Below are 9,752 nucleotides of genomic sequence, written 5' to 3' on the forward strand. Positions count from 1 at the left end.
GCTGCTCGCGCTCTTCTAATGGCGATGCTATGAGCAATGCCTAGCGGCTTTAGCGACGAGGCGCTTGGTAGGGTACCTCACGAGAGTGCTCGTAACTGGCATGTGGAGAGCTCTCTGCGGCATTAGTCACCCTCCGAAAACGCATCGTCCGCATGCGCGTGAAACAAATTGATCTATAGATGTGTTTTCATTGCCTATCGTAGTAAGGCTTCATGTGGACTACGTGTACGACCTCCGCATGGTTGTGCCGCTTTGATCGCTCTTGTTCATGAGGGATGACTTGGTAATTCAGGTGACCTACTCGGCGAATAACTTCGTCAGGTCCAAAGTATCAGCGAAGGAGTTTTTCACACAGTCCGCGACGACGCACTGTTGTCCATACCAACACTTTAGCGCTTGGGTGGTACTGAACTTCTCTGAGGCTCAGGTTGTAGTAGCTTGCGTCCCTCCGTTGTTGCTGGCGGATGCGGAACCATGCCAACTGCCGGGCTTCTTCAGCTCGTTTTAGAAAGTTGTCGACGTCGTACGGGTTGTTGTCATCATCTGCTGGCAACATAGCCTCCAGTGTGGTTGTTACTGTGCGGCCATGGACCAGTTGAAATGGAGTGACCTGAGTTGCCGCCTGTAAAGCCGTATTATAGGCGAAAGTGGCGTAAGGCAAGATTGCGTCTCATGTCTTATGTTCGAGGTCGACATACATGGACCGCATATTGGCCAGGGTTTGGGTTAGACGTTCCCTATTGCCGTTTATTTGGTGATAGTATGCAGTGCTTTTCCTCTGACTGGTGTGAGTCATCAGCATCAAACACTGCATCAAATCAGCTGTGAAAGCCGCTCCTCGATCGGTAATCACGACCATTGGTGGACCGTGTCGCAGTATAATATTACAAACAAAACAAATGGTAACTTCAACTGCCGTTCCTCGCTCTAGGCAGCCAGTTTCAGCATATCGTGTTAAATAGTCCACCACCACTACGATCCATCTCTTCCCTGACGATGATGTTGGGAACCATCCAAGAAGATCCATTCCAAATTGAGTCTGCGGTGGTCTATGGATTGGAGAATGCCGGCTGGTTTCACGGGTGGTGTTTTGCGCCTTTGACATTCGCGACATGTCTTCACGTAATGCTGCCCCGACGCTAACAATTTAGGCCAGAAGTATGTGAGACGAATTCTGACGAACGTCCGGCTGACACCTAAGTGACCCGACGATGGTTCATCATGGCAAGCTTCCAAAATTTCCGGTCGCATGGTTGGCAACTGGCAATATCGCCAGTTGAGGAAAATTTCACGGAAATAACCAGGTCTGAATTATGGGATGTTTCATCACCGGCACCGGGCTCCAATGGATTCACTTCGCCCATGTTGAAAATTTTATATAACGAATCAAGATTATTTACTAGACATCATCCATGATTCATTCACAAGGGTATGGCATCTATTGGAGTGGAACACTGTCAAAGTCATACCCTTGATTAAAAATCCGGGTGATGGTTATGTGTTTGGATATATTAGGCCCATCGCGTTAAATGCAAATTTCGTGAAATTGATTAAAAGAGTTATAAGTAATTTTGTGACAAGTTTTCTTAAAGAACAATCGATCCTGCGCCCGACACAAATTGATTTCAAGTCAGAGTACTTAATATGGCAGGTTCACATTGAACTTGAGAGCCGTATTAAATTAGCGCGGTGCCAAAGGCAGTATGCGGCATTAGTCACTCTTGACATATCTAAAGCATATGGCAGTGGTGAGCATATGATATTGAGGTGAAAGCATCAAAAGACCCATTGAGCGAAAAAGCCGGTGTCTGTCACCTAAGTAAGTAAAAAACGGCACCTAACTTACCACTTGCTGCGACGCCACGTCGCGAGCGAGCTTCCATAGAGCATAGTGGGCGAAAGGGAGCACCTGCTGCCGCGCCGGCGCACGAGGTGAGGTCATCGCCGCGACGCCACGTCACTCTCGTTCTCACTCTCGCAAGCCTCCGCCCGTTCCTTGCCCACACAAGCTCTCACCTGCGTTGTAACTCCGCTTCGGTAAGGCCGAATCAAAACGCGCCAAGCCAACGCCTCCTAGATATTAGGCCTGTGCACATTGCTGTATGACGTCATGCTACTTGGACCAGAATTTTCGTTGACAAACCACGCGTAACGAAAGTGGCAAGGTCAAAATCCCGGTGGCTTACTCAGGAGGCGTCCCCATTAGATCTTATGGCACTTGGGCAAGGTAGCATGACTTCACGGATCGAAGTGCACCGGCCTTTTCCTATCTAGCTTGCATTGGCCAAGCATCTGAACACGCTCGCTTGCCCGAGAGGAGTTCATAATTCGAAAGACCGTGTAGCGGAGTTCAACTGGACAATACTGCTTTCGCATTCACAACTCATGAGGAGTGCTTAGGTGCCCTCGGATTTTTGCTCAATCAGCTTGGAACTTTAACTTTCCAAAATGCGTTGAAGCATTGACTGCACAATTTTTAAGGAACGGAGAATTTTAGTGCTTCCAAAGCGGCACGTCATCGGCAATGTACGCGCAGGCAAGAGGCATTCCACAAGGCGCAGCGCTTTCTCCAGTCTTATTTATTATTGTAATGAGTTACAACCCATGTCATGACGACGTACAAACTTATGTGCATGCTGATGGCATAGCATTTTTCTCGTCGGCAAATGACATCCAAAAAACTTTACCAAATATTACAGACATACTTGCCTGCTATAGAAAGATTGGCTTGATGCGATGCGTCTCTGTCTCAACGTTAACTGCTTGGTGCTGGCATTGCCAATAAAGCACCTCATATATATTTATCTATTTTATCATTTAGGCGTCATTACACAAGTAGAGATCGTTAAGTATCTTGGCGTGACGTATGACGGTTCTCTGTCTTGGAAGGCGCACATTGACTTTATTCGAGCAAACTGTGTTCGCGCGGTTGGTTTGCTACGTAGGGTGAACAATAGTCAATAAGGAATGCGAAGGAGAACGCTGTCATCAATCTACCGCATGTATGTTCACCCGGTATTGCAGTTTGAGTGTGTGTTGTACTCTGGAGCACCTGCATATAAACTTCGCCCCCTTGTTCTCCGGGAAGGGCAGCGCTTGCGATAACGTTTAGGTCTATCTAAATTTGCGGCAAATAAAGTTTTACATCTGGAAGCTAGGATGCCTTCTCTTGTTACGCGTTTTCGATTGTAAGCTGTACAATAATTTCAAGGCTCTGTGAGCCCCCTATAAGGCTTTAACAAACAGTTTTTATCTCCCAGCCACATTTGTTTATTGGCTTGTACTGCCCGCGATTCTAAACACCTCAAATTATTTGTATGCAAACCGTCTTAGATGAGTTAAACGTCCAAATTCGTGAATCAAAAGGAAAAAAAAAACCACGCACTCACTCACGGATGCAGCACCATGCCATCCGGCTCATCGGCCTGCTGTTCTCGGTTCCTCCGGACTCCCTGGGTCGAAGGCTCTTGCTTCTTCGCTGTTCCCACTTCCTCAGTACACCTTTGGACTAAGGTTCATCCTTACGGCTGCCACCATTTATTAGATCTTGCCGTTGAGTGCGCTTGTTGGCCGACGTTGAGGAGGATTTTGAGAACTGAAGATTTATTTACATTATATACAGCAATAACGCAAAGTAATGAACAGTCGTAAAGTCATCGCCAGCCAACCGCGAATCGGACGCTGCGGCCTGTGGAAAGAACGAAAAGAACTCTTCTCCCTGTCTCTCGCTTTTAACCCCTTCGGTCTCTCGGGGTCACGTCACTTTCGGCCAATCGTCGAGCCAGCTCAGATGTCATCGTTTTCCTCCAATGGTAGCGCCCCTGCAAGTGCATTTGGCCAATGGGGACGCTCCAAGGGCTCCATTTTCCGAGGGTTGACTTGCCTCGAACGACCTTCCAGAGCCACAAAACAGCTTTGCTCGGGGCCTAGATCAACTACCTGGAACTGTGCCAGCCTCCCGTTGCACTTTCGGGAAGAGCCAAGCGGGGGAGATACAATAGCTCGGCGTGCGGCGCATAAGGTGGGGGTCGCCAACCTGTCTGACGGGTCCGGTAACGTAGTAGGCACGCCCCGGCGCACCATTAGTGGAATGCGATGGCGATTCGATGTGGCTGGTGAATTTGAGTGATGCCAGGAAAAGGGTCCGTATCCAACACCGCGTAGGCACTGCATCGGCCGACCGGGCACCAGCACCAACGCAAACTCTCCGGCAACGTGTATCTGGTGAGGAATGTCTTCCACTTTCAGGCCGCTCTTCAGCTTGAGACGAACGGTCGTCGTGTTCGAACATTTCTCTGCAAGGCCTTGAACATGTCAATTCTCCCGGCTGTGCTCAGCCACCTTGCCGAAGGCCGCCAACGCAGACCGCAGATCTTATGCCCCAACCACTGGCACGCGCTGGAAAGCTTCGGCGCGCGCCGAAGGGTCAAATGCGTCAACGCGTCGGTCGAAAACGCGCTGAAGCGGAACGTCGCGCAGCGATTATGCCTTCAGCCGATGCTTGAAGTTTAGCGACGCGCCGCGAAGCTACGCCGGCGTGCACCAATGAGAGGCTGCGACGAGTCGCAGGCGTCAACCAATCGGAGGCTGCGGAGACTCCGCTACTAGGCCTGACATGGCCGCCCGTACCTGCCCGTACGAAGGCGACGGCACCAACGATCGTCCGAGTTCCTTGGGCGTACGACGCGCGCGACAGTGTTCCTGAAAAACAGTGTTGTAATAGTATGCCGACGACGACACGACCGACGACCGTGGGTTGTGGCAGTGCGACGTGGATCCGAAGTGACTTCGAACGACGCCGACTAATCCAACCTGCCTACTGGGTTCCGCCGGGCTCAGTGCGATCGTCTGCTAAAACAGCCAACCGAATCACGATTACCGCAACGTCCGTGCTTGTTGTGTGTGCATTTTGTTGTGCTCAAAACGAATGGAAACATGTTTACGAGTTCCGAAGTCTGGATAATCAGCACTCGCCTATCGCCGATGTTGTTTACGTTACGCGTAGGCCTAGCGGGTCCATCGAGTTCGTAACTGGCGAGTGAACGAACTCGCCTGAGAAACTCTGTCGAAGGAAATGAATTTTCAGGTCCGTTTGGTGCTGCAGTGATTTAAAATATGGCACTCTTAACTTCGTGTGACCTGTGATGTGGTGAATGAACCGTGTGGAAGTTGGGTTGGTCAACCGCGGCGTGTTTTGTGTGGTGTCGGTTGACTCAAGTTTAACGGGCAAGCTCTGCGCTGTTTCCAGTGGCAAAGATAACTTCCGCCGAACTATTGGAAGTACTTACATAATCAGCCGTGCCGCCTGTTTCAGCTGACACTGCGCTCTTCCATTCGGCATGTGAATCCAGTACAGTACAAGTTCACTGTACTAATTCACTAACTTCTTTCTAGCGCGTCCGTCTTTTGGGCTAGTTGGGCATAAATCGCTCGTGTAGCAATCAAGAACACTGATGCACTGAAGCATACGTGACAACACAGTCATGTTTGAGTCAGTGTGTCGTTATAGTTGAGCACTGCAAAAAGAAATTATCTGTTTGCAACATGTGCCCTGTGTGCAGTGCATAGCAGGACCTGCATCATGCAAGACCTATGCATGTAGCAGCGTATATCACGATTGCTTCGATGCCCGCTTCAGAATCAGCAAGTACTGAGTCAATGAAACTGTAATTGATTTTTTATCTCACTTTTTGCTTATGGAAAGTGTAGATGGTGTGAGTGCATTGTGGGGAAGGTGAAAAGGTGTCATCAGTGTTTTGTGCAGTCAGTATGCTTAGACTGCTGGAATCCCTTCAGCCTCTACTAAAATGTTTCTTGCTGCGATACTATAGATTGTAGTCAGGACAAAGATCTACTCAAAACCAAGTTACTAATGCATCTGCGCAGAATGTGTTTGATTAACAAGTTAACGCTTCCACAACAACAATATGCCGATGCACAGCATGTGTGCTTACAATAAATACATTCCGTAAAGGTGAACGACTGGGCCTACAATATCAAACTTTGTAGTAGCACCGTAAAAAGTGCTGCCATGCATATCAGCCACAACGAAACTGCTGAACGTCCAACCTTCTTCCTTGGAGGCACTTCTATAAAGACTGTTCGGGCCCTTCCCATTCTGGGTGTAGCATTTAGCTGTTCTCTCAACTTTTCCGCATATGTCACCAGCACTGTATGTAAGCACCGGCCCTTTCTTGGGTTTGTGTCCCGTGTCTCCCTTCCCTGATGACCTAAGGTTTTCCGAGCACTCTACACTTCTATCATTCTGTCACGACTTGAGTACTGCTCATCAGTATAGTTCCCGTACCAAACTCGCGACGCTAACAAACTTAAGCTTGTTCAGCGCCGGACAATAGGCACCCTTTACTCCCGTCTTTTCGGTTGACACAAGCTCATGCCAGCCTTCGAGGATTGCCTTAAACCCCTCAAGTAGCACACCCTGCAATACCAACGCAACATTGCACTAGTCTATACTGCAGGGTGTTTGATGTCTCTCTGGACAGCACCAATCTTTCTTCAGTTCGTCTGAACAAGTGGTCAGCACAGCCCGAGCCCTCATCACACCTCTATGGCCCGACACCACAACTCCATGATTATATCTGGCATGCAGAGCTTTCTCTCCACCCCCCTGGCGATTTGGATTCTCCTTCCTTGGAAACAGACTTCATTCGGTCTCCTGTGTGTTGTGCACCTGTCAAATGTGTGTGTGTGTGCCGTGCTGTGTTATTGAGCAAGTGTGTGTGCACATGGAGGGGAAGGAAGTCTCTTCTGCATCCTGCAAATTCCTGCTTTAGATGGCTGGTTATCAAATGCTCTAACATACAGGCATCAGCCTTCTTTTTAGTCTAGTGTGCCAAGTTACCACTAAGATTATTATTATTATTATTATTATTATTATTATTAGAATCATCACTTTGACCAGATTGATTGTGTTGAAGCCAGCGTGACACATAATTCAAAATATTTCTGGGGCTTTGTGGGCTCTCTCTTCTAAAAGGAGTGCCAAAGATGTACGTCTTCATGAAAATAGTGGTGTTGTCTCGAACACTGCTGATGCCTTTGCAGAACATTTCTGTTTGCTATATGGTGTGAAATATGCTTCAAGTAACCTTCCTTTTCACTCTGGCGCAGTGTATGCTAACAGTCAATGAAAACCTCGTTTCCAAGTATATGAAGTGCCTTAAACTTTTCTTGTGGTGTTGATGGTATTTCCTCCACAGAGCTTAACCCTTTGAGACACCGTCTACACAATTGGGCACAGCAGGAGGGTGCATCAATAGCAAAAGCACTGATGAAAGTAATGGTATATAAAATGTGTTTCATACATTTCAACCACACACTTATTATTGGAACTGTACTGCAATTTTGAATAATGTGCAGAATGTTTCAACAAAATGAGTGGGAAGGTACACGGCTGGGTGTTGTTAATCTGTGTCAGTATGTTGTATGTAGCGGGTTCACTTCTTTCATTGTTTTTTACAATGTCGTGCACCAGGCATAATTGTCAAGTGGCTGGATAAGTGCTTTTCAAGCTTTTCAAAACACGAAATAGTACATGTTTTCATATTTTGTGTTCCTGTAGTGAGTTTTCGCATGGAGTCGAAATTTTGTAAACTTGACAAAACTCGCTAAACAATTGAAAATTCTTAACATTTGCTGCAGCTGTACACTTTCTACGATTCTGAGGATGCAAGAGAAGTGGTGAAAGCAACTTTTCAATCAATGGGATAAAGTGGTGTCTGAAAGGGTTAAGACGTATGGAAGCATACTTGTTCCTCGTTCTCACAAGCATCTTCAATAGTTCCCTAAACTCTAGTACCTTTTCTAGCACTCGAAAGGTAGCATGAACATTGCCCATGCAAAAATCAGGTGCTAGATGTGCAGTTACTAACTGCCGACCTATATCTATCCTCTTCAGTGCGTCAGGTGTTTGAATCTATATGGGATTTCTCGCTTTCTGTTAGTGCTAAGAGCATTTTAATAAATGAACAGCATGACTTTGTGTGCCGACATTTCAGACTGTCAACAGTGTTCACCACTGCATCGACTTCCAAAAAGACATTTTTTCACTCTCAAACTGGTGCAGAAGCAATAAGTACTCTTAAATGCTTCCAACACTATGGCATTAAGTTATATGCACAAAACGCACCATGTGAAATTTTGATACACCCTACGTGATGCTCCACTTCTTAGGGTCGATGAAATGAAAGATCTTGGTGTGTACTTCGACAAAATGCTAAGCTTCCCTTCACATAGATAATTACACAAGATGCCCTTCACGCTCTTGGAATTGCATGATTTCCACTCACCTGTTGTGTTTCTGAAATTCTGCTGTGTGCCTCCAACTACTAGAGTATGCTTGTGTAGGAGGGGGGTGCAATGAGCAAATCTAATTCTGACCTCATTGAACGCATCCAGAATAAATTGATATCTATCTTAAAGCACCACTTTTGCCATTCTGGCGACCACAGTTGAGCCTTCTCAAGTATACTTCAACTCGCACCTCTAGATTCAAGTCTTAATAAATCACACCTTTTGTTCCTGTATAAGGTGGTCCATGACATTATACATTCCTTAAAGCTTCTTGATCATATGCATTTGTTTGTGCCGCAATAGTATACCAGATAGCATTCCACATTCGTTGCCTGGGCTTTTTACAAGATTGTGCTAATAAGACTCGACTCCAAAACATACTTCAGAGTTCATTTCCTGTGTTTTGTGTATCTGTAGATAATCATGTAGGATTAACTCCCTTTTACTTTTCCGCGTTTCCTTTTTTTCCTATTTGTTTCTCTATCTTCCATTTTTTTTGTCTACTACATTCATGTTTTCTGTACATTTTGTCTCACATAGTCCTCGTTAAGTGCACCTGTACAAAGGCTCTCTAGCTGTTCCTGGGCACTACAATAAAAATTTGAATGATTGATTATTATCGTAGTATAAAATTGTGCTGTTTAAGTATGTACTAGTATACTATTTCTGTGCAGTAGCTTTTGTGCAATTAAAAAAAGGGCATGAATTAAGAAGAGAAAGAGAAAATGATAAATGAAAGGTAGGGAGGTTAACCAGGACTGAGCCCGTTTGGCTACCCTACACTGGGGAAAGGGAAAGGAGGACGGAAAGATTAAAAGGAAAGAAAGTCCACTGGGGATATCAGTCGGTCACTCAGTTTGGATCACAGACGCTGACTCAATCCGATATCTTGCAAATATCGCAGCAGCGCTTTTGTGGCCTTTTGTAGCTGCGACATGCGAGGGCATGGTCCCAAGATCTAGTTCAAGGTGAACGGCTTTCCATCTAGCTGATTGAGAGCTGTGCAGAGGTCTTGCCTTTCATCTTCAAAAGATGGGCAGTAGCACAGTAGGTGTTCTACGGTTTCCTCGACACCGCAGGCATTGCACTCGGCGCTATCAGCCATTCCAATCAAAAATGCATATGCATTGGTGAATGCGACGCCCAAGCGTAAGCGGCACAGCACTGTTTCCTCATTTTGCGGAAGACCTGGTAACAGCCGCAGTTGCATAGAGGGATCGGGGGAATGCAATCGATGTTGAGTGAATTCAGGTGTGTGCCACTTTTCCAATGTCAAAAGAGTGCGCTAGCTTGCCTAAGTGTTGGGCTGCGTCGGTCCACGATAAAGGTATAGAAATAAGGGTTGCTCCTTCGTGGGCTTTCCTAGCAGCTTCGTCAGCGAGGTCGTTGCCGGAGATACCGCAATGACCAGGCAGCCACTGAAACAACGCTGAAACACG

The sequence above is a fragment of the Dermacentor albipictus genome, unplaced genomic scaffold (assembly GCF_038994185.2).
Source record: "Dermacentor albipictus isolate Rhodes 1998 colony unplaced genomic scaffold, USDA_Dalb.pri_finalv2 scaffold_21, whole genome shotgun sequence".
NCBI classification, from domain to species: Eukaryota; Metazoa; Arthropoda; class Arachnida; order Ixodida; family Ixodidae; genus Dermacentor; species Dermacentor albipictus.